Below are 23,913 nucleotides of genomic sequence, written 5' to 3'. Positions count from 1 at the left end.
TTTTCAAAACAAGCTTAGTCACAAATTGGCTTTGAAAATTTTCCAACCAAATCTACCTGCACACAATTATACCTGCTGTTCTGCATAGATATTTTCTTTTAATTTTACATACATACTTTTGAAAATCCAAAAATATGACTGGAAGTCCAAACCCGATCTCAACTCCACCTCAGGAATTCTTCCACTCAGTCTTGTAAGGTTTTGTACATATAGGACATACATGCATAAGTTTACCTGCTTATCGGGTGGGCAATTTTATAATAAAATACACAATAAGTGGTGATCAAGTCATTGAAAGCATATTCAAATCTACAGAAAACATGAATATATAGAAAATATATAATTCTAAATATCTAAAAAATACTTTTATTCAACAATGTATAAACAACCAAAACAAATTAAAAAAAAATAAAAAAAATTCTTATACACATTCAATATGTAATACAAAAAAGCACCAAAACATTCCTTGTAAAAATACCAGAAACATTATTTCAAAAAAAAAAAAATGGTATTATATGAATTCCCCAATTTGGGGAATTCATATAATACCAAGAGTAGTGTCCCACTGTTGGCATGGCATCACTATCACCATTCTGTTATAAATCCATTAACCAATCAACAAAATGTCTTCAAAAATATAAGTACACAGGAGACAAAAGATCACAAAAAAATAGACCGGATGGACATATATTGCTTATAGAAGTCAATCCAGAGTGCTAAACCTCCAAGCCATAAAGATCTTCACAGTATTATAAATCCAAAGAGAAGAGGTGAAGTGAAAAAGCTCCAAATGTCTCATCACGGGCTCTTCACTATAAATGCTTCATAATCACACATTCATAGTGTCAAAGCCCCAAAAAATGTGCAGTAACATGGGCAGCTATAATGCCTACGTCCTACACCCCACCCCACCACTCATCTTTAATAATGGTCATAATTTTTTAGATAAAACATGGCCACAGCTTTATTAAGTAAACATTAATGTTACTGCAAACTGTACCAAGCCATACACTTGATTATACCATCATGACCAACCCCAATTCCCTGTCTGCCTTGTGCAAGCAAGACAGTATTGTCTGGCCCCCGCCTTATTTCCAAGCAAGAGGCCCAGCTTTGGCTTAGCCCTCTTGAGTTTTGGCCCTCTGGCCCTGGTCATTCTACCAATGAGACTGTTTCTCTAACCACCCTTAAAGGGCAAACAATTGACAGGATTGTTCTGTACACATGCCAGCTGACTAGCTCTTACCATTGGCTCTGGTATCCCACCACTCCTTTACAACTGCAACGTTCTTAACTATATTACATGGTAATATAGTTGGATCCAATGAGTGTGCTACTCATTGGATCTATTGAGTAGCACACTCTTCCTTATTCGTTACCTTGGATATCCCCTATATTTGGAATTCATTCATATATTGATATACCTTTATCAGGATAACCTGTTCCTAATGTACTTGGGGAGGGTGGGGGGAATCTCTGCTGCCACTCAAAATGGAGAGCCTAGGTATTCTGGCCCCTTTTGGCTTGCTTGCCAGTGAGGTCACATCTGCCCCACTCTTCCCAACCCCAGCTAAGCCTGCGTAAACCTGTGCCCAAGCTTGGGGGGAGGGGGATGAGCTACCTAGAAGGTGTTCCTTGCCCCCTTATCCGATCTCTTCCTTCACCCCCCCCCCCCCCCCCCCCCCAAGATTGTCTCACTTTCGTGGTGGATGGGGCACAGCGCCATGTTGTTTTTCAGCTTCCATGCGCTAGGTCCGTACCCTGGAATTAACATGGGCAGGCCTAATGTCTCCATCCCACACTGCATCCCACCACAGCATTCAACCTTAATAATGAACACAAGTTTTAGTGTAAAACATAGCCACAGCTTTATTAACTAAAGAATGTTACTACAAGCCTGTACCCGAGCCATACGCTTGATTATATCATCATGACCAACCCATTCTCTTGTCCAGCACCCACCATAATTTCCAAACAAGGGGCCCAGTGTCGACTTACTTAGCCCTCTGAATTTTTGCCTGCAGCCCATATCATTCTACCAATGAGATTGTCCTCCACCCACCCTTAAAGGGCAACTGGTTTGACAGGATCTTTCTGTATGCCTGCCAGTCAACTGTAGCCAATACCATTGGCTCAGGTACCCCACCACCAGCAAGGGGCAGTGAAAAAGACTTGCTCCAATGCCACCCAATTAATACCTACTGCTATAGGTAATGTTCTTTTTTGCACGTAATGGAATCCTTGTCCTTATGTAATTGTGATAATGTGGGTTGGAAAAGAAGAATTTATGGAACTTGGGAACCATATATCCAAAATGTGTCACCTAGATCTCGAAGTATGATACTAAACCCTTTGTAATTTTGATAAAATTGGCCGGGGTTCATCGAATATGCACTTCCTTATTTTAGCTGGGAGAGGGCAGGGAGTAGGGTGAGATGTTCTTGCTTGTTTTCCTTTCTTTTATTTTTTGGGTTTGGTGGGGAAGATGGCCAAGATGCTTGAGTGCACAAGAGTTAAGCACTCAAGATCACTTGCCAAACTACTTTGCTTATGGGGTAATTAGATCTTCCTTTTCCAACCAGGTGGTTTGTCGAAAGGACCAGCCATGCACCCCAAGGTGATTTTGGCTTCCAGCTTCTGTTGCACAATCTTTGCGTGATGATCCATGAAAAGGACTTATAAATCTGAATCTGAAGTCATTACGCTTGGTAACAAGTGAACCATGGTAGTATTCTAGACAAGATTATTGTGATGGGGCCTTCGAAAAAGTTCTCTCTCCACTTTTCACTTTTGTTTTGCCGAGTCTCTGGCAGGTGCTCTCTATGCACATTTTCTTGCCTGATGAGGTGTGAAGCGAGTGGAGCAGACGTCTACATTTTCAGTCCTGAAAGCTGCTAGATGCTTTATTGAATCACCAGCATACGTTGGCTGATCCACGTACTGAGTTCGTCATTTTTTTTTTAAAAGACTCGCTGCGCCCATTCAACTCATTGGGTTTTATTTGTCATTTGCTTCAGCCAAAGCCCTAAATCTTGCGTGCCCCATGACATATCCGTTTTCTTCCATCTTATCTCAGATCCACTCGTCGTAGTTAAGCCAGGCTAATCCTTTGTAATCCTTATATGCCTCTAGAGAAGTGTCCATGTAACTCAGCATGGGACTGTATTGTGTATGGTCTTCCTGCCCAATCACACTCATCATTCTGAGGAAAGCCCTGGTCCAGTTTATTATTTTTCTTGATACCTTTAGATCTTTGGGTAGGACATCCTCCTTCTCTTTGTCTTTAGACTTGATGCTTCTCTTCCTCCTTCCCTCCATGATCCACAAAATATATATTTCCTCGGTCTAATCTTTTTCCTTACTGCCTTAGGCATAGTCTCCCAAAGCTGAGATAGTGTGGTGGGACCTGGAGGTCCTCACTGCATCATCTGAGTTGCTAGTGCGTCTACTCATGCTGGCACTGGCTGTACTTTTTGGGTCCGAGGTATCAGATGGCCTCTCGGAACTAGACCTGTTTCTCCTTTTCCTCTTTTTATTTTCTTTGGCTATCCTGTCAGCCTCAGAGGATTGAGGATGCCCACCCTCTGCCCCACCAGACTCACCTCCTTGGAAGAACTGCAATGGGTAGTGCCCTCCTTCTGAGCTGGTAGATGCTCTCGGCAGTCACTGGGTTTGTCTCTGATGTCTGTCACGCTATGCAGCCACTGTCGTTCACTGCTGTTAAACCTGCACCATTTATTGCTTCTTGCAACTGTGAGACCATGGTGTTAGGTTCGCTTAACCTGGCACCCGACGACAAAACCTGCAATGTGCTGAGACCTGGGGCTATTGTACCTATTAAGAGTCCTGGAGTACCTGTGAATATGACACTCTCAACATTGGCCATTGGTATGGGCTGTTGCTGCCAAGGGTCTGTATAGCCTGGGTAAAGGCTAGAGATTTCTAGTTCTGGATAAGGACCCCTCTGCCCTGCAATACCCCCTGGTCCTGCGCTCATGTCTTCACCTTGAGTATGCACATCTGCTTGCCCAAGGATGTGCGGGATATTGAAAAGCTGGCCAATTCATGATCGTTCCCCTCCCTACACTGCCCCCACCACCACCACTGTTTGTTAGTTGGCTGGTCAACTGCTGCCCCGGTCATCAAATAGCCTCCCAGCAGGTACTGTGGGTACTCTCACCATGCATGAGAGACCCTTTACTGCTGTTGCTCCCCCTGTTCTACTTCCCCTGACTGTCTCTGCTACATGTCCTGCGCCAGAGTACATGGAATTTATCGATTGCATTCCATGGGTGCTATGCTGAGTGCCCTGTTGCTGCTCTGTCTGCGGTCCTGGATTGTTTGCCACCAGCTCCCCCTCCTTACATGTGTGTGGTTCTCTCCTGTGTGAACATCTGTTGTAACCGATCCTGACCACCCCCAGGAGCCCTGTGTATGGCTGTTTCCTGGCCAAGTCTAGTGTGCTGTGTGTCGGAACATAGGCTTGGTTAGTTACTGTGTTCTGCCATCCTGCCTCTGACTCTGCCTTTTTTTTTGTTTGATATTCACCTTTCAGGGTCATGGCCCAAGTTGGTATCGCATGAGGGTCAGTTGTTGCGCCACTCTTGTAATGCCTGCAGACACACAGGGGTTGAAGCTGGGGCACTCTTGTCTCAACTGCCTCCTCTAGCCGCCAGATTTGCTCTGGGATTGATTTCTTGATGACTGCTCTGCGTTTGCCTGTCTCCCGTTTTGGATTTGTGCGATATGGCAGCCTGAATGGCTTCTGGGCAGCATATTCGGATGTCTGAGCCCTGATAATGCTACCCTTACTCTTCATGCACAATCCTAGCCAGCCCACACGTCGCTGCCAACAGAAATGATGACGCTGCAGACGCGATTACAATTGCTGCCACACAAAGTGGAAAACTGAGATATTCTGGCCCCTTTTGGCTTGGTTGCCGGTGACATCACACCTGCCCCACTCCTCCCATCCCCCAAGTAAATCCACATTCTCCTGTGCCCAAGCTGGGGGAGTGAGCTGCCCAGAATAAAGTGTTCCTCACCCCTTATCCTATCTCTTCCTTCACCGCCCCATCCAAAATTGTCTCGCTGTCATGGTGAAGGGGGTGGGGTTGGGGCATAGCGCCATGATATCAGCTTCTATGCACTCTGCACATACCCTGGCATTTATGGTGAAGAGCCTGTGACTAATTTAGAGAGAGATAATATACACACACACACTTTCTGTAGTTTTGCATATGCTATTAATGAATTGATTGCCACCTCAGAGCCTATTTGTTGATGTCTTGTCTGTCTTGATTAGACTGTAAGCTCCAAAGAATAAGGACTGTCCATTATTTATCTCTGTACAGCACTGCGTGCATCTGCTATGCGCTATATTCATGATTATTAATTCAATAAGCTTGGGATCCCTGATACTATGGGGGAAAACCTCAAACTGGCAAATCCTTTCAAAAAAAAAACCCAAAAAAACCATTCTATTAAATTGATTAATCATAAATGGGATGAAGAATGCTCTGGGCCCCACCCCCAGTTGAAAGAACATTTCCCTACTTACTGGTTCAAGCAAGGTCCTGAGCGCATTGCTGTGTCAGTGATACATAATTCTCAGATAGCCTAGGGATGAGAGAGATGATCACCCGAGGTGGAAAAATGTTTGGAAAACTGGGATACCAGTTCAAATTTTTAGGTACCAGGGTAACAGTAGCTTGCTTTGTTTTTTTAAATGTCCTTTTTCAACTATTTTGTGGGGTAGGTGGGTTATTTATTTGTTTTGCATTTTGTTTTGGTTTTCCTTTTTAAACTTTATTTGCCCCTTCAGTGTTTCTCTTCCCCCCCCTCCCCCCCCCTCCCCCCCCCCCCTCACTTTCATCTCCTCCATTCTCTCTTCTAGTGGCAAAGGCAAGGGATTACCCCAGCGGCAGATTATCTTCCAGTAGTAGCTGCTGTTCCATCCATGTCTTTTGTCAGAAGCTGCTATCCTACCTGACCTTTCTCCTGTACATCAACAACAAATTTCCTGGCCCCTCTATTTACCTACCTGCTAACATTAGTTGCAGTTCTGCCTGGGCCCTGCGCCCTCCTTCCAACTGCAGTTTTTCTGGCATGGGCCCGGCTCTTCTCCATCCTGGTAGAGCTGGGCCTAGATGGAGGCACCAACTGCCAAATTTTTAGGTACCGAGATGACCTGGCACCTAAGAGTTTTCCAGTCCTGAATTGCCTTTGTCCATTTCGCTTTCATTTAATATGACTTTTAGCAGGAAGTTGGTGAATAAATATTGAAAAATTATACATATCCTACATTAAAGTGAACGTGGGAGGGATTGAATGTTTGAGCAAAGAAAAATATACTGACCCTTTCAAAACTTAGCTACTGCACAATGTGACAATTGTAGAGGGCATAGTTCATATATAGTGATCTTTAACTCTTTGAACTCTATGTACATTAAACATGGAGTAGATGTAATTTGCACCTGAAGACATTTGTTTGTCTTGCTGCTCAGTCTCTAATATTTTTATTTTCTTATTCTTTAGTTCAGTAGTTCTCAACCCAAGTCCTTAGTAGTACCCTAACTAGTCTTGCTTTTATATTATGTCTAATACATCTGCATTCAGTGCACTTGTGTTAATCAGCTTGGTTCTGGGTTGTCATATTATTAAACTGTGACTTGTGCATATTCATTTCGGATTGCCTGAAAAGACTGGCTGAGTTGCTTCCAAGTACTAGGCTGATAAATACTACCTTAACTGATAGCTGTTACTGGTTTCCATACCTGCTGTGTAAGTCCTGTGAAAGCAGAATCTAGAGTGTGCAGCAAAATTGTACACTCTGCCTATTATAGGAAATATATACATATGTAAAACTTGTGCAGAATTGGAAGCTCTAGAATCATTTCATTAAATAAACAGCATTCCATTTTTCATAATCTTCTAAACAGTTCCAAGTAGATTAAATGTAAGAATTGTGGCTATTTTGAGGGCTAACATGCTTGTAAAGATCCAAGTGCCCAATTAGGCTACTTACGTGACAGTTATAACTGAAGTTGTGATAAGTTTCTGTTTTTGAAGGTCTTTACTTCAAGTTTCATAAAGGGTGAATGTCTATGATGATCAATAATTGTTTAACTTCTTTTAATATGAGATAATCTTGTTTTTTATTATTACATAGTAATTAATCCAAATTTTAATTTGAAATGTTTTGATTTCTAAAAAATGAAAATGTATATGAGACCTCGCACATCTGCGGGGACACCTTACTGGAAAATTTGTTTAATTATGTATGCACATATTTACCAGATATTATATAGTTCACTAGACTGAATGAAGCCCTAAACATTTTACACTTTTCTACTTTTGTTATGTTTTGTATATATTTTGGATTATGGGATTTAAAAAAAAAAATAATGTAGTGATCCTGATGTGTCTGGATCAGCCTGAATTGTGTGTTAACAGTTTAGGACACTAATTCAATAGTGATTTTCTTTGCCTTCAGGAAAGTCTTTAAAAGCCAATTCATACCTCAAAAATAGATGCCAGTATGGGCTGGAGGGGGTGTACTGCCACCTCTGACAATTGAATGCCATTCAAACCCGCTGCATAGAAGAATGTTGGAATTTGTCTCCATGGCAATTATCCTGGTAAGAATGATGCACAAACGTTTTTAGTTAATAATTTGGATAAGTTGTTTTGGCCCTGCATTATTCTAGCTTTCTATTATCTAATCAGCACTTCCATGTTACTTTGATGCGACTTCCCTGCTGGTCATAATTGGATAATGGTTTTGCAGCTACCCTAATAGGTAGTTCAGGAATCTGGACTGATCAGAACATTTGTATTAGATGTTAGGTTACCAATATGAAAGGAAAGACTTCAGTGCTGTTTAGTAACACACTGTCTGTTGGTAAACTAAAGGCTTAAGTTTTTAATCCATTTAGTTTGTTTGAAAAGCAAAATGGATCCTTTTTTCATACACCAACTGAAAAGTAGGTTTCCTTCAAGAACCTGAATTAGTGTCATGTTTTTGTCATACTAGCTTATGTTTTGGGGTTCATGCCCAGTGTGTGCACACTTTTTAGCAAACAGTGCTATTTGGAGGGTCATGCTGGTGGGTATTTTAGGGATCCATACTAATTTAATTTAGTATGGGGGACTTTTTTAGCATTGTTAATTTCATGCTTTTCCAGCAGAAGTGTTCAAAACATGTTACAGCAGAAGTTTGTTGATATACAATAAATAAATAATTTAAAGAGGGGCTTCTGAATTCATTTCTCAATCACCTAGCCAGTCAGGTTTTCAGGATATCCACAATAAATATGCATATGAGAGATTTGTATGCACTGCCTCTATTTTATGTAAATCTATTTCATGCATATTTCTTGTGGATATCTTGATAACCTGACTGGGTTAAGAACCATTAGTTTAAGATGTACAGTAGAAATAGTGAGAGTACATCATTAAACTACAATCGAAGTAGTAAGATATCATTGAACAAATGTGTGGAGTCTGTTTTGAGATTTATGTTGTGGCTGTCCCATCTAGTAAAAGTTATTTTCCTCCCGTTTGTGAGCCATATTGCCTTGGGGGAAGGTACCACTTGGTAGGCTTGGGGCAGCAAACATAATAGATAGGAACTTGTGTATAGAATAAGCTGGTTGCTGAAGTATGATTGTCCTAAGCTCTTGAGTGTCTTGAAAGCCAGGCCTAAGATTTTGAATGAGATGCAATAGGTAGTTGGGAACCAGTGTAGTGTTCTTAGGAGTGGAGCAATCCATTCACGTTTGCTGCAGTTTAGCATATATGATGAGTTTTCTATGAGCTGTAGATGATGTAGTTTTTATGGCAGCCCAATATATAGAGAGTAACCATAGTCCAAGTGGGAAATTACACAGGTCTGGATCACTACTATAAAAGCTGAGGCATCAAAGAAGGGGCAGAGGTGGCACAGTTGGTAGAAGGCCGATTTTTGTTATGGATTGTATTTTGGCTTCAGTTGTGAGTTTGGAGTTTAAAATGAAGCCCAGATTGCAGATTTGGTGGCTGAAGGATATTGCAGTTCCTTCAGGGTCATTTTTGAATGGATATGGTAGTAGTCCCTTTTTCTGATCCACAGTACTTCAGTTTTTTTAAGGTTTAGTTTTAATTTATTGTGGTGTATCTGGTCTGAGATTTTTTTTTTCCAGACAGTTTAAGTTGGCATTGCATGGTCAGGGTCAGAAATATTTACATTGAAGTTATAAAAATTGGGAATCCCATGATTAGTTTGCCCAAGACGGCCATGTAGATGCTAAATAGTTGAAAATAGGATGGATCCTTATGGCATACTGCATTTGAGGAGGTTAGGGTATGAGACTACCTGTCCTAGGGAGAAGGACTGGATGTGATTTTGAAAGAAATATTTAAACCAAGCTAATACTTGGCCTGTGAGTCCTAGGTCTGTTAGTGAGGTGATGAAGAGCTCATGGTCTGTGGTGTTAAGTACTGCTGAGAGGACTTGGAGTAATGAAAGGGCAGGTTGTCTACAGTCTAGACCAGTGGTTCTCAACCTTTTTTCGGCTGGGACACACCTGTCAGATGGTTCTCACATGCATGACACACTGAACATGTACAGTCATGGGGCTACATGTAAACTTACACTCTGCATCCACGGGAACCCCCTTGACCCCCAACAATGGATGCAGAGCAGAACTAGGGCATTACCCATAGAACTCACCATACAAAAAAAAGATATTCTGGTTCTGATGACATCGCAGTAAAAGCAAAACAAACTCCCTTTACTACCAGGCACAATAGCCTTCCTTATGAAAAGACAGTAATTAACCACTAATGCATATCCTATTGAGAAAACACAACAAATAAGATTGATACAATTGCCTACATGCTAGTAAAATACCTCACCTCTGTCACATATACAGAACCGACCTTCCCCAAGTACAGAAAAACCATAAATTAAAAATATGGAGACAGAAACTGGAATGGAAAACCAAAAAAAGCCACTCTGCATGCAGTGTAAACCTGGAGAAATGGAAAGAGAAATATAGCATCTAACAGTCCCAGGATCTGCAATAATGCACAGAAACTAACCCGCACAAAGTTACACCTGCATTATGGAACACATAACAACCCTATCTATGAAAAGGCAACACTACAAATATTAAATCAGATCCTAAACACTAATACACCTCCTATTAGGAAAACAGAACAAGCCAAGCTGCTATAGATCCCCACACAGAAATACTTGTAAAACTATATTAATAAATGTTTCAAAACAGCTGATGAACAGAATAAGGTCAAACAATTAAAACTCATAAAAATTATTAAAAATTGTCCAAATATCAATACAATATTTCAAAACAGCAGACACATCACATAATACTCAATAATTAAAATGGCAGTCAATCAAGAAAAATAAACTTAAAATGCCACCTTTACTTACCCTCTCCAGCAACTCTCCTACTCCTTTCCCTTGAAAGCACATATGAGGCGCAGCAGCGGCTGCTGAAGCTCTGTCCTCATGGTCCTCTTCTTTAGGGCCCACAACAAGTCACTTACACACACACACCCCCAATTAAACCCTACGACCAGTCTGTCTCACACACATCCCAGTCACCTCCCTGCCCGGTCTCTGTCTCTCTCTCACACACGCCCCAGTCACCTCCCTGACCGGTCTCTCTCTCTTTCTCACACACACTTTGCTTAGAGCCCCAATGCTGTGTTCCCCTTTAATTTCACAGTGGCAGATTTCCCAAGGCTGCAGCTGCCTTGTCAGCCACACTGAAGCAGCAAACATTTATTTTAGAAAAATATGCCACAACACTCAAGCCTTTCTTCTAGCTGTCAGGATATCTGTAGGCTCCCTTGGCCCCCCATCTGCCTGCTTTTACGGCCGCTGGGAGCTCCAGTTGCCCCATCTGTAATCAGCATGGCTGAGTGCCACCTTTACTTTAATCGCGGCTCTGCCACGTTCACTGTTGCATCGGGGGGGGGGGGGAAATCCCCGGAGCAACTGGCCTCTTCGTGCTTGCGACTCACTGCCGCTTTGGGGAATCCCTAAGCTATCGCGGTTCCCTGCCGCTTTGGAAGCGGGAAATCCTAGCACGGCTGGCCTCTTTTTTTTTTTTTTTTTTTTTGTGGCTCGCCACTGTTTAATTTCAGCACTTCCAGCCCATTGCGGCTACAGAGTCTAGCTTCTTCACCACCATGGGCCTGGACACTGCCACTCCTCCCAGCCCCCCTCAAACCACCCCCCCCCCAGGCTATGAGATGCCCCCCCCCCCCTTCTTCCTGCTCCACTGGCCAATCAGAGGCTTCCTTCCTTCTTCCTACTCCCACTGGCAGGAAGAAGGGAGGAGGCTTCCTATTGGCCCACAGGGGCAGGAAGAAGGGAGGAGGTTTCCCATTGGCCCGCGGGGGCAGGGAAAAGGTAAAGGGAAGTATAACCGGGGCTGTAGGACAGAGAGCTGCGACACACCAGCTGGTGCTTGGCGACACATTGGTGTGTCGCAACACACCGGTTGAGAATTGCTGGTCTAGACCAGTGGTTCTCAATCTTTTTCCCATCGTGACACACCGCTTATAACAAACCACAACTAAACTAAAAAAATAAATAAATAAAAAGCCTCTATTACTTTTATTGTTAAGAATGACACAAGGGAAAAAAAGAGTATTCTCTTGCAACAGGAATAACATAAATTATTGTACATGCTGCATTCTCTATCCCCTGTGGGGCCACCAACCTTAATTCTTCTGCTGTCACTTTCAGGCCCAGCAGGGAAGATAAAATCAGTTATCACTAGCACGGAAGAGAAAGAGAAATGACATTTCTCGCTGGGCTCCGGCAGGAAAGGAGGACAAGAACTGTGTTCTATTGTGCCCAGTGGGTGAAGAAGTCTGCCTTGTGACCTGTACAGCCTTGTGCATCCTCCCCATACGATTAAAAATTATGCATTTATAATAGATTTCATATGAAAAATGACATTAAAAATAGTCTGAGGTAAAAGAAACCACTTACAACATGTATATTATATTTATATGCACTATTGTGTGCCAACCAGCAAACCCTGCAAAAAAGTAAAAAAACAAAAACACTCTGAACCCATATGGCAATAGACCTATTGATATGTGTTCAGTGTGGGCTTAGCACTCAGTCATGAGTACAAAATTTATAACAATATAGTAAAACCTCCATATAAAAACAACACTGCCAGCAGGCAAACAGTAACAACCCTACTTATGAAAAGGTAGAAGTGCTAATATTACATGAGGCCCTAAAATACCAATACACCTCTTATTAGGAAAATAGAACAAGCTAGGCTGCTATAGATTCCTACGCAGAAACTACCTGCTGCCAGAATACAGACAGACCCTCACCAAATACAGAATAGAAAACATGCTGTAAGTATGAATAGAAATATACAGTCAAAAACTGAATTGGAAACCACAACAGTGGAAAAACTGAATCACCATTCCCCATAAAAAAAAAATTATGTACATAAAATCAATAGTAATAACATCACTCATAAAAAAAATTGCATATTTCATAATAGCTAAAGAATAGAATAACATCCAACAATTAAAAATTCATAAAAATGTTCCAAACATCCATAAAACATTTCAAAACAGCAGACACATATATCTAATAATTTAAACTAATAAGGATAAACAAAAAAAAAAAATCCCCTGCTCTCCTTTCCTGGAAACATTTGATTTCATGGTGCCCTGAGATTGTCTTGGATTAGCAAGAGGAGAGGAAAGGGGTTGTTGCTCAAGCTTTCTTCTCTCTCTCATATGTATATACTATCTCCCTCACTCTGTCTCACCAAAGACAAGGCTGCCTCAGTCTTGCGCACAAACACACACACACACACATGCAGGCTGTCTCTCTCATGCTCAGTCACACAGGCATGCACACACGCACCCCCACTGGCTGGCTGTCATTCCCACATGCTCAGTCTCTCACAGGCACATGCACACACACGCTGTCTCTCACTTTCACATGCTCACTCTCACACAGGCAACACACCCATAGGCTCTTTCACTTTCATAATCTGTCTCACACAGGCTCATGTGCTCTGCCTCACACAGGCAGTCTTACTCTCAAATGCTCAGTCTCAGAGAGACACAAAGACTGTCTCACTCGTGCTCAGTCTCACACAAGTACACACACACACAGGCTGTCTCTCACTCATGTGCTCAGTCTCACACAGACACATACATGCTGTTTCTCTCCTTCTGGAAGCACAAGTAACAGCAGCAGGAGCTTGAACCTTCAACCTGTCCTCCTTCAGCCCCTGTGGCCGATGGGACTCGTTCTTTTTCTTGGGGCCGCAGGGGCTAATGCTATGCCTCTTCAAATTTAGCTCTCTGCTCCTTCTCTTCTTCCTGCGCAGGTCCACCTCACTTCCTCGTCCAGGCCCGTGCTAATAAGGAGGCCAAACCACCCGCGCAGCCCCACGTCGTCTTTCTGTATGGCCGATTAGTGCTGCAATCTGCTCTGCTGTTAGTGTTTCGCCCGGGCTTGAAAATGCTGGCAGCCCAGGTGGAGGACTCTGCATTCTGCTGGAGGAGAGGGAGGGAAGAGGAGCCACATCAGCGGGAGACCAGGGAGCGCGGTATTCTGGCCGTGGCAACACACGAGCTTGTGCTTTGTGACACAGTGGTGTGTCACGACACACTGGGCTGAGAATTGCTGGTATAGACAGTTGTAGATCATTGACAAGACTACTTACTGCTGTTTTTGTGTGGTAATGAGGGTCTGAATCTGGACTGGAAAGAGTTCAAACTGTTCCTGGCTTGTAGAAAATCAGTTAATAGTAGTAGGAACACTTTTTCTATGATTTTGCTAAGCAAAAGGAGGTTTGAGACTGGATGGTAATTACTCATGTTGTTGGGGTCCAGGTTTGGTTTCTTCATTTTGGGCCTTACCACAGATTTTTTTCAAGTACTTTGGTAGATGGATCTCCAATAGTGAAATGTTGATAGGTTGGACACTACTAAGTAGTCCAGGTTTGGCTTGTTTGATGAGCCAGGAGGGTCTGGTATCTTATTTGATTTATATTTCTCTTTTTTAGATACTTCAAAGCAGAATACATTCAGGTACTGTAGGTATTTCCCTGTTCCCAGAGTGCTCACAATCAGTTTGTACCCAAGACAGTGGAGGGTGGAGTGAATTGCCCAAGGTCACAAGGAGCCAGCAGCAGGACCTGTCTTCCAGACATGTTCTGGGTTTATGGTCTAAGAGAAGAATCCACTTCATTTTTAGGCAGGGGTCAGAAGGAAATGAGGACTTAAGGGATTGTGGTTCATGGCACCTAAGAAGGGCACTCCATAGTGGTGGAGTCTAGCTCTATTTTGAATATAGTGGAAACGTTTACGAGTTTGTTGCAGTGCGTTTCTGTTACTAAGGAAGGAACTAGTGGCATGGTGGCTCCCAGTAATTTGCTTACTATTTGGAAGAGATCTCTTGGACAATTCTTCTTAAGAAATAAAGCTGCCTGGCTTCTGTGATGGCTTTGCGGTAGGTTGCAGCTGTTTGCCAGTTTGAGATTTTTTATTTCTGCCATTGATGTTCTAGTCATCTTCCCATTTGCTTTAGCTTTTCCAGTTGGGGAGTAATCCAGGGATTGGATTTGGGATTTCTAATGTGAGTGACCTTCAAAGAGGCTAGTGTTTCCTGGCTTTCTTGAGGTCTTAGTTTAGAGTCTTCAAGTATAGTGACTAGTGAGGTAGATGGTGGGGAATTGTTTACATTTCCTGGAACATTAATAGAAGGTTTTCCAAGTTTAGGTGTGTGGTTAGCTGACCAGGTTTTTGGAGTTGGACTTGTTGCTGACACACAGGAGACTGAAATAAGCACATACTAACATTGATCACAGAAAAAAAAAAGAGAACTCCAGAATATGCTTCCAAAAATAGCAACATAAAGTTGAACCCCCAAAAATTCATCAGGCTATCAAAGATGTAACATATGCATCCCAAAAATATATAGATAAGAGAGATTTGCTTGCATACAATGTTGTGTGCAATATCTCATGCATATTCATGAGGTTTATGCTGGAATCCATACTAGCTTCTGAGAGTCTGAGGACAGATTTAAGGACTCTATGGTGTTTGTATAACACCTTGAATCCTAAAAATAACAGTTTAATTCCTCTATGAAAAGGCAAACATGTATTGGTATGGATATGTATAGAAAAGGATCCTATTCGGATTTCTTCAAGTACTGAACAGGAAACAGCTTCTAAATTCAAATATCTTATGTCTACTCAAGAAATACAGATACAAGTGTTAAATAAAAGCCAATTGCTGAATAGCATTAGATCTTTTTTTTCCAGTTGTTCAGCTGGAAGTCTAATATGTAGCAGTGTATTTCTGTAAGTGCACAAACTTTGTATATCAAGGTAGATGCAATATCCTTTTTTATGATATTAAGGAGGAAGTCGCATCAAAATGACAAGATGGAAGTCAACATTTTTTTGACAGCTAGAACAGTTGATGCATACATCAAATGTTAACTTGTTTAAATAGACTAACATGTTACATTAGTGCCTTTTTGATGTAATTTCAGTTTGCCAAATTAATTGGTTTTAATTAACTGTCGATGCAAGAAGTATACTTGTCCAAAGCAAAGAATTCTTTATCAGCTAATTTGTATACCACCTTACTTGTCCTCTCCCTTTCTTGTCCAAGTTTTGCCTGCTCAGAATTTTGATATTAATATTATCATAAAAGAGATAATGAAGGAAGAAGGGGGAGTCCAAGCAAGACACATCTTCATACCTGTAATACAAAGCTTTATGCAGAAAACATTGGAAAGTTTTGTGCTAGTCAAACTTTTCCTGCTCTTAAAAAAAAAAATTTTAAAAAAAAACCCATAAATGTATGTAAAAGTCTTTTGATTTCTAAAATGGTTTGAATTTGTTCTCAAGCAAATAGTTTGTAGTTCTTAAACTCAAGTTTGTAGCTATATTAATTCTGGATTTGCAAGATGGTAATTGGCAATGTAAATTCTCAGAGTACAAGCAGGATGGTAGTCCTCACACATGGGCGACCCCCTTTGGATGGAGCCCGGCAACGAACTTTGATCTGTAGTCATCCTCCTGCCCCATAGGCAGAGTCCCTCAGTCTTTTTTTTTTTTTCTGCAGAGCCATGTAGTCACGGGAGCAGTATGCTCACGGTATTCAGCTTTGCTTTCTACCTCACAGTCTTTGTAAGTGATTTTTCTAGTGTTACAGCTGTTTTCTTTCCTTTACATTATGATAGTTTTATGTTCCCTTTTTTCCTCTCTCCTCTGTTGCCCAGCCGCATGGCAGACCTTAGCCACTGTGGGGTCTGGCAGAGTCTATTTTTTCCCTTTTCCAAAAAAAAAAGAAAAAATACTGCACCTGCAGTTTAATATCTGTGTCCTCTCCTTACTCTGATTATTTTTTTACCTTTTGTCTGATGCTGGCAGGACTGACTGAATGCAGTCCATGAGTGATCAGTGAGTTCCACCTGGGCAGGAATTCATATTGTTTCACCAATCGGTATTGATGGAGGTCAAACAGTGAAGAGATCGAAGACCATACCGTTCCTATGGGATAGAGAGCTCATCCTCCCCATGCTCAAAGGAACTAGTTTACATGTGCAGGAGCCCTGAATGATGAAGCTTCCCCTCCTGCTTGCCAGTAATGGCAGTGCAATCTTCCTGGGAGAGAAGATAAGCTGGAGTCTGTGCAAGCAGCTTGCTACTGCACATTCAGTGCCATGCTCAGTAACAGTTGCCCATGCACATCTGTGACCAGTGCATCATTAATCAGATGCATTGATATCAGGACCACATCAGGGATCAGGAATGCCATTGAGCACCATGGTCACCTTTGACGTTGTTGAGGTACCTGGACGCCCTTGGTGTCATTGAGCTGTATGATCACCCTCAATACCATAAGGGCCTTCTGTGCCATAGGCATCTGTGGACATGGAATCTCGTTGCACCAGAGTCATTGATGCCTTGGATCTCGATTTGGCAGAGTAGCAGCACTGACCTCTAGCATTGAGGACCAGGTCTGCCATCGAGCACTGTGGTTCCCCTCGATGTCGTCGCTGTTGCCATTGATGCTGCAGTGCCCTCGATGCCCATGGTGCCCTCTATTCCATTGATGGCCACCCTCAATGCTGTCAAGGTATGTGGCCTCTGCTCTCGCAGCCCTCGATGCAGTCGAGTTGTGTGGCCTTGAGGCCATGACAGCCCTCAATGCCCTTGAGGTGCATGGACTCGAGACCACCGCAGTGAATGTCCTCAGTGCCATCGCAAGGTATGGCCTCAGTGCCATCGCATTGCGTAGCTGCACCAAAAATATCGGTGTATTCAATGCCATCAGGGTGCGGGACTTCCATGGACGCCATCAGGCATGTTGGCCACTGTTGCCGTTCTCGACTATATTGAGCAAAGAGGAGGCGCTGGGATCATTATTGAGCGCCCTGGTCGCCCTTGAGGCATCGTCCGCCAGGGCTCCCAAGAGCCCTTGAGCAACTGGGATTTCTGCCTTGGATGGATCAAGCACTGGGGTCACCATGCCATCCAGATGCAGCGGTCCAGTGCCCTAGGGGCTTCTTGGTGGTGTCCCAACATGGCTCTGAGGAGCACTGTGCTGACCCATCACAGGCTAAGGCTATTGGGCACTATGGAAGCCAATGATCTCTGGAGCCCTGAGCCGTTGGGATGGGGGACATCAGAGGCCCCTTGGATTCATGCACTAGCAAGGCTATCATCAGTCATAGCCGCTAGCGAGAAATGCAATCATGCTAGCTGCATAAACGCTCTCAGATAAATAGGTGAGCCGAGGGGAACAGTCGATGGCGCTGGCAGTCATTGGTTCCTTTGTGCATCGATGAGCCGTGTTGGAGCTGCAGAGCCTCTGCCTGCAGGCGCCCCTGGCATCCTTGCTACTGCCAGTCCATTGATGCCTTTGGGCACCGGGGGCTTTATCAGTGCTGCTGGGCAGTCAATGTCCACAGGCACTTGTGGCACCAGGGATGGCGTAATATACAGTCAAACTGATTCTGATTCAGTCAAGCGCCGTCGAAGCCCTGGGTGCCTTGTTGTTCAGTACCCTTGATGTAACCCTTCGTTAGTAAGCGCGATAACACTATGGGCCTTACGGGTGCAGTCACCACTGTGAGCACAAGTGGATGTGGTTGGATGCCGTAGTACATAACCGCAAGGCTCCATGGGCCCAGTCGGTCGCCATGGACTTCGCTACTATTGTTTCATGAGGGAATCGAAGGTAAGACATTCCTGACGTAGTTTCAAGGGCTGTTCTCAGGTACTTGGGGGGGGGGGGGGGGGGCAGCGCCACAGAATGCCATCCACCACCATGCCATGCCCAGTACACCAGTGGTACTGGGGACATCGTCACACTGTTCCTGTTCACTCCACTGTGAGTTACTATGACAGAGCATAGCATGCATGGTCGGGTACAGCAAAGCATCTACTCCGAGCACCTCAACAAAGTCTCGCTGTCTGTGCAATTCTCAGTCAAGCCAGGGTTCTGCCGTTGTCACGTCATAGTCTCTGCCTCCTCATCAGTTCTCCATCCCAAAGTGCTGGGGAGCGCTGGCAGGGAAGGCGTCCTCACACTTATTTGCCTTTTGGCAGCACGTAGCCACCTACTCCAGCAAGTGGATACCCCTGTATGTGTACTGCTCAGCATGTTTTTACAGCAGAGGGCTCTTTTTTTTCCAGTTGCTGTCTACTGTATGGGTGTGTCTGTCTGTTTTCCTCATGGTGAGCACAACAGGTTCTGCACCACAGCCCTAGGACTGACCTAGAACTGTATTCATGATCGAACCCTTAGGGGAATAGACACAGGAGGGTAGGGTCAGCAGTCCTCTCCTCCTCCAGAAGAGGAATTTCTCTTTTGATCTCTTCCGTGTCACAAACCCCTTTTGTGGGGAAGCCCCTGAGGCTCCGTCCCTGGCATGTTTATCTATGAACCAGTGCCCTGAATCTTTGTATCAGTGCATTTCCTGGGAGGCCAGGGCTGGGGAACAGCAACAGCAGTCATTGGAACGTTTTTGCTGAGGCTTCTCTGTCAATTACTGTGGTGGCCTACCCCTTCTGAGGGTAGCTGCCAGTGGTGGATTGGTCTCTTCTGAACAGTGATCAGTGATTGTAACTGAACTTTCACTTGGAGAGTTGTAATGTTTTTCGGATCGGGAGAACCCGATTCTCATTATTCCTCTCCCTTCAGGAAGGGGAGATTTGACTGGGTTCCAGGGCAACCTTTATGGGTTCCTGTCTGGGTGCCTGATTGTCCACCCCTACAAGAGGTGTCCCTCATTCTCTGTTCCCGGATAAGGGATGTCTCCACTTCTGACTGGCGGTTGCTCTCTGTTTCTCAAGAGCTCCGAGAGCCGGTCAAGTGGTCGCGCTCTCCTTAGGTTGTTCTAAGGCACTGCAGGTGTATTTTGTGAGGGAGCCTTTCCAGAGTACCTCTCTGGTGAACCTTAAGAGTTTTCACCCATCCAGGAGTCACTTTGGCCATAGTGGCCCACTGAGCTCACCTGCGGGGACCCTACCTCAGTGGAGAGTTTGAGTCCATCTAATTGGCAATTATGCCTTTCAATCTATTGCCATATCCATGGCTGAGGGAATTGGGGGACGAGGAACCCCACAACAGAGGTGCTGCTCTTGGTTGCAGTGGCTTGCAAGCTACACTTCTCCATTTTAAAGATAACCCTGTCTGTGGACAGGGGAGTCCTGGTCCATGCAATGACTGTTCCATTATTAGACTGCATGCTTCCTTGCAGGAATTATTTGCAAGCATGGCTGAGGTATTAATATCTAAGCCAGGTGTTTGGCAATCTGTTCTGAGATTGCCTTGGCCCTCCCCGGTACCCTTAGGGTTTCAGGGCCAGTGAAGAAATCCTGTTCGACAAGGATTTGAACTTGTGGCACCCCGGCTTCCGGTCTCATAGTGGAGTGTTTCTGGATTTCTTCCCTGGGGAATTCACTCTGTTTCAGCTGTTCCAAGCAGGCTAAGGGCTCTATCTCTGTAAGAAGATAATTTTAGGAAGGCTAGTTAGATCCCTGGAAGACTTTTGAAGCGAAGAGAGCTATGGATCAGAACAGGCCCCACTGATTGATTGTGGATATATATATAATATGAAACGAAGGTAAGACATTCCCAACACAGTTTCAAGGGCTGTTCTCGGAGGGCCCGACAACACCATAGATTGCCATCCACCACCATGCCATGCCCAGTATATAATTTAAGTTCAAGGATTGCAAAGGCATGACACTATTGCCATCTTTGTTTTCCCCTTCATTCTTGAGACTCCCTGGTACCAATGAGCTGATAATGAATTAAGATAACCTCAAAAGACATCTGGTGTCTCAACTGTTTTGGTAAGAAATAAGAATGGTACTGAAATACCTTCCTAATGAGCTGGTTGTAAATCTTTTGTTAAAGTACAAACAGAATACTTAATGCTTTCAGACCCTGAAGTTAGAAAAATAAAATCCATAAGGAACTGCATTTGCCAATTTTCTTTGGTTGATCCAAAAAGAGCAAAGAGCAAAATAGCTGGTTCTTTTAGGGGTCCCCGGGCTCACAATCTTTTAGGTTTTCAAGGGCCCTGCTTGTGGAAGGAAGATGTATGAGGGAAATGTCTTTTTGTATAGTATCTTATCCTTATTTCTGTCTGTATTAATATAATCCAATTTACCTGTATTGATTTTTTATATTACTTATCTTTGCTGTCTCATTATCCATATATTAGCAACTTTTAGTAAACTAAAATTTACTTTTGCAATATTGTCTATGTGTGTTCTTTGTCATAATATACCTCCATACGATCACCAATGATAATCTTGTTGGGCAATGCCCTACTGGAATCGGCAGTGAATTATTTGTTTGGGGTTGGGATATACAACCTAGTGACTGGTGCTTACCCCGGCAGTCCAGTGGTCTGCTTCCTTGTGTTCTTGCTTCCTCCGTCTTCCAGTTGGAATGTCGGGGGGAGGGGAGAAAAAGCTAAGGCATTTATGGTATATGGGACATCGTGACCAAAAGTGCGTTACATCCACGTCTACAGACTCGTAAGACCTCCCGGTCTTTTCAAAGACACCTCTCTGAGAATCTCCCATTGCGGTTGCATCCGCCGGTTAAATATGAGAATATTACCAAATTCATAAGCTACACTATCGGAGACCTTCGGGTCCGGTTTACAGCTTGCTGCAGTTTATTCATGTCCCGCGATGGTCCCAGCATCGGAACGTTTCCGGCTCTACAGATTTATTAATACATGAGAAAGTCCCTGTTGACTTCTGTTTGAAGTATTTTCAAGTCTTTCAGTGCCCTGGTGTTACAGTCACTGCCGTGAGTTGAGCTGCACAGTCATGATTAAGAAATCAGCTGACATCTGTCCGCTCTCATAAATCTTAAATTTTGAAAACTCTGGTCCCCCTCACGCAGCCTGATGAGAAACAGGCCGTGTCGGGGTCTTTCAATTATAAGCATTTGTCTATTGTGGTACTGAACGGTGTGTGCACTAACAGAATAAAAAACTACTGTTGCTTGCTAAATTGTTATTGCCCAGTTTAATTATTTGCCGCACATTATTTTGTTACTAATTACCTATATGTGTGTGCCTCCTACTCCGCTCTCTCTTTGTTATATCAGTGTATACCTGCAGGGAAAGATAAACCACGTTCTCCCTATATAGTCGCCAGACTCTGGCCAATACTGCCCTTAGCTTTTCTCGCTTCACTAGGTTGCCTAAAGTGCCTTCCTGCTCACCTGACTGGTCCTGTAGACAGGAGGGATAGGTTGCAGTTTGGGTGAGCTTCAGGCCTCACTTCTCTCCCTATTCAGGAGTTGAGCGATTTTATTCAGGGGTTGCCATTCATCCATTGAAACTCTTGACCCTGTCCTGCATGGTCAGCTAGGTCTGATGCTTCAGCACATAGGGTCTGTCCTAGGCCCTGCCGTTTTGTTGATTATTCTCCAAGCATTGCTTGGGCTTTTCTCTCCATTGTGCCTATCAGTCAAACATTGGCATACTCCTGCAGAGACATTTTGTCCTTCTGATGTCAGTGGACCACATTTTCTTTCTGGACTCGAGCCCAGTTGGGTTTTCATTGTCTTCTAACACTGCAGAAAACTATGCAGTCTTCGTCCAAGAGTCATCCTCTTGTTTACATCTCTACGTTTTTTCCTGTAGCCAGGAGGTTCTAGGCCTACTTCATTGTCAGGGTTACTGATCCAGAACCCTGATTGTAATATTTTTCCGTGATGCGGAGTATGCTTCTGCTTGCACTCACATCACTCCTCTGCCTTAGGCGCCCCTGCTACGCATGAGGGTTTTGTGTCTCAGTCATTTCTAAGGTTTTCTTTGTAGAACCCAACTCTTCTCTAGCCTGGAACCCTTGTGGGTCAACTGCCTCACAGGCAAAAGGGAGATGGGTAGTGCTTCTGTGAGGTTTCCTGCTTTGTCCTGCTCAGACAGCCTATAGCTAGGGATTCACCCATGTGTGAGAACTACCATCCTGCTTGTCCTCTGAGAAAGCAGAGTTGCTTACCTGTAACAGGTGGTATTCAAAGACAGCAGGATGTTAGTCCTCATGAAACCCACCCACCTCCGCTGGGAGTTGGTTTTTCCATGTATTAGCTATATCATGGACTGAGGGACTCTGCCTAGGAGACAGGGTGATTACAGCTGCCCAAGCTCAATAGGGTATGTTTGAAAGTTCTAGATTCTTTGAGATCAAAGTTCCATGCCTGGCTCTGTCCAATGGTGTCGACCATGTGTGAGGCCTAACATCCTGCTGTCCTCTGAGAACAACTGTAACAGGTAAGCAACTCTGCTTTTCCTTAAAATACTTGTAATAGTTTTCAAAATATAAAGAAACACTCTACTAAACTCAGAGTAGTGCAAGTGTCACACAGTCTACTGTAAATTTAGTAGACCATGAGTGTATCATCTGCTATAAATCTTCTGATTACATCCTTTGTTTTCTAAATCATTAAAAAAAAAAAAGCTGTGAAGAGAAATTCACATATAAAGCCAGACCAAATTTTTCATGTATTTATTTTGTAGATTTCCTTACTCCGAACATTTTTACTGACAAAATAAGTGGTTTAAAAAACAAAGCAGGCTGGTTCAGTCTGTTAGTCATAGCTGGGAGCCAAGACGCGGCAGATCTGACAGTCGCTGACAGGCACTCACTGGATGCTCCACTGCCAGCTTCATTACCTTCCTTAATCCTCACTTGTTTGCCAGTTTCTATTCTTCTTATCCTTCATTCCTCAGCTCCTATTCCCATCTCATTTTTCCAACTCTTACCTCACCTTTCTTGCTCAAACTGACCCGCTACCCCTTGCTCCATCCCCACTGGGGATGGGCTCAAGGCTCACTGAGCTTCCCATTCCTATAAACTATCAGTTTTATTAAACATGGAGCCGGCACTGCTTTCCACTTGTGGTGGTAGTATCAGGAGCAGACTAAATTTTTTTTTTTTTTTTTTTTTTTTTTTTGAGGAGGAGATCTGGGCTTAGCTTCCTGATTCCAACCAAAACTAACAAGAGCCATTTTTAAAGGATTAGGTTGGGATTGGTCCCTACAGATAGAAGGCATTGATAGCCTATAAACCATAGTGAATTCAACATATCTGATAAGCAAACACATTGGTGTCACTTTAATCCTCCCTAACCGCTAACTTGTTTTGGTTTTCTGGTCCCAATAAAAAGCTGGAGTATATTGGCTTGTATAGGACTGGTATCATCACTAGGAACATAGCAAGCAGTGTTCTCATTCATTACATGCTATCTAACCATTTTTAGTGTTTTATTACCTTAGATTAAGTATATAATACATATAGATATATATGGTAAATGGAGTTCTAATTAAGTGTAAAGAAGGCTTGTCTTCGT

At 43.4% G+C, this 23,913-nt stretch overlaps 1 protein-coding gene across 3 annotated transcripts in view; it reads left to right on the top strand.

Annotated features, from left to right (window-relative positions):
• PLAG1 (PLAG1 zinc finger) overlaps positions 1-23,913 on the top strand; it is a 94,833-nt gene that overhangs the window by 67,758 nt on the left and 3,162 nt on the right. For all 3 annotated transcript variants that reach the window (XM_029591310.1, XM_029591312.1, XM_029591309.1), the window contains one exon: positions 7,496-7,640. The gene's annotated coding sequence lies outside the window, so the exon portion shown is untranslated. The remainder of the gene's footprint in view (positions 1-7,495; positions 7,641-23,913) is intronic.

This window comes from Rhinatrema bivittatum, chromosome 2, assembly GCF_901001135.1.
Source record: "Rhinatrema bivittatum chromosome 2, aRhiBiv1.1, whole genome shotgun sequence".
Taxonomy (NCBI): Eukaryota; Metazoa; Chordata; class Amphibia; order Gymnophiona; family Rhinatrematidae; genus Rhinatrema; species Rhinatrema bivittatum.
The sequence above is the reverse complement of the archived record's forward strand: the minus strand, read 5'-3'. Positions and strand labels throughout refer to the sequence as shown.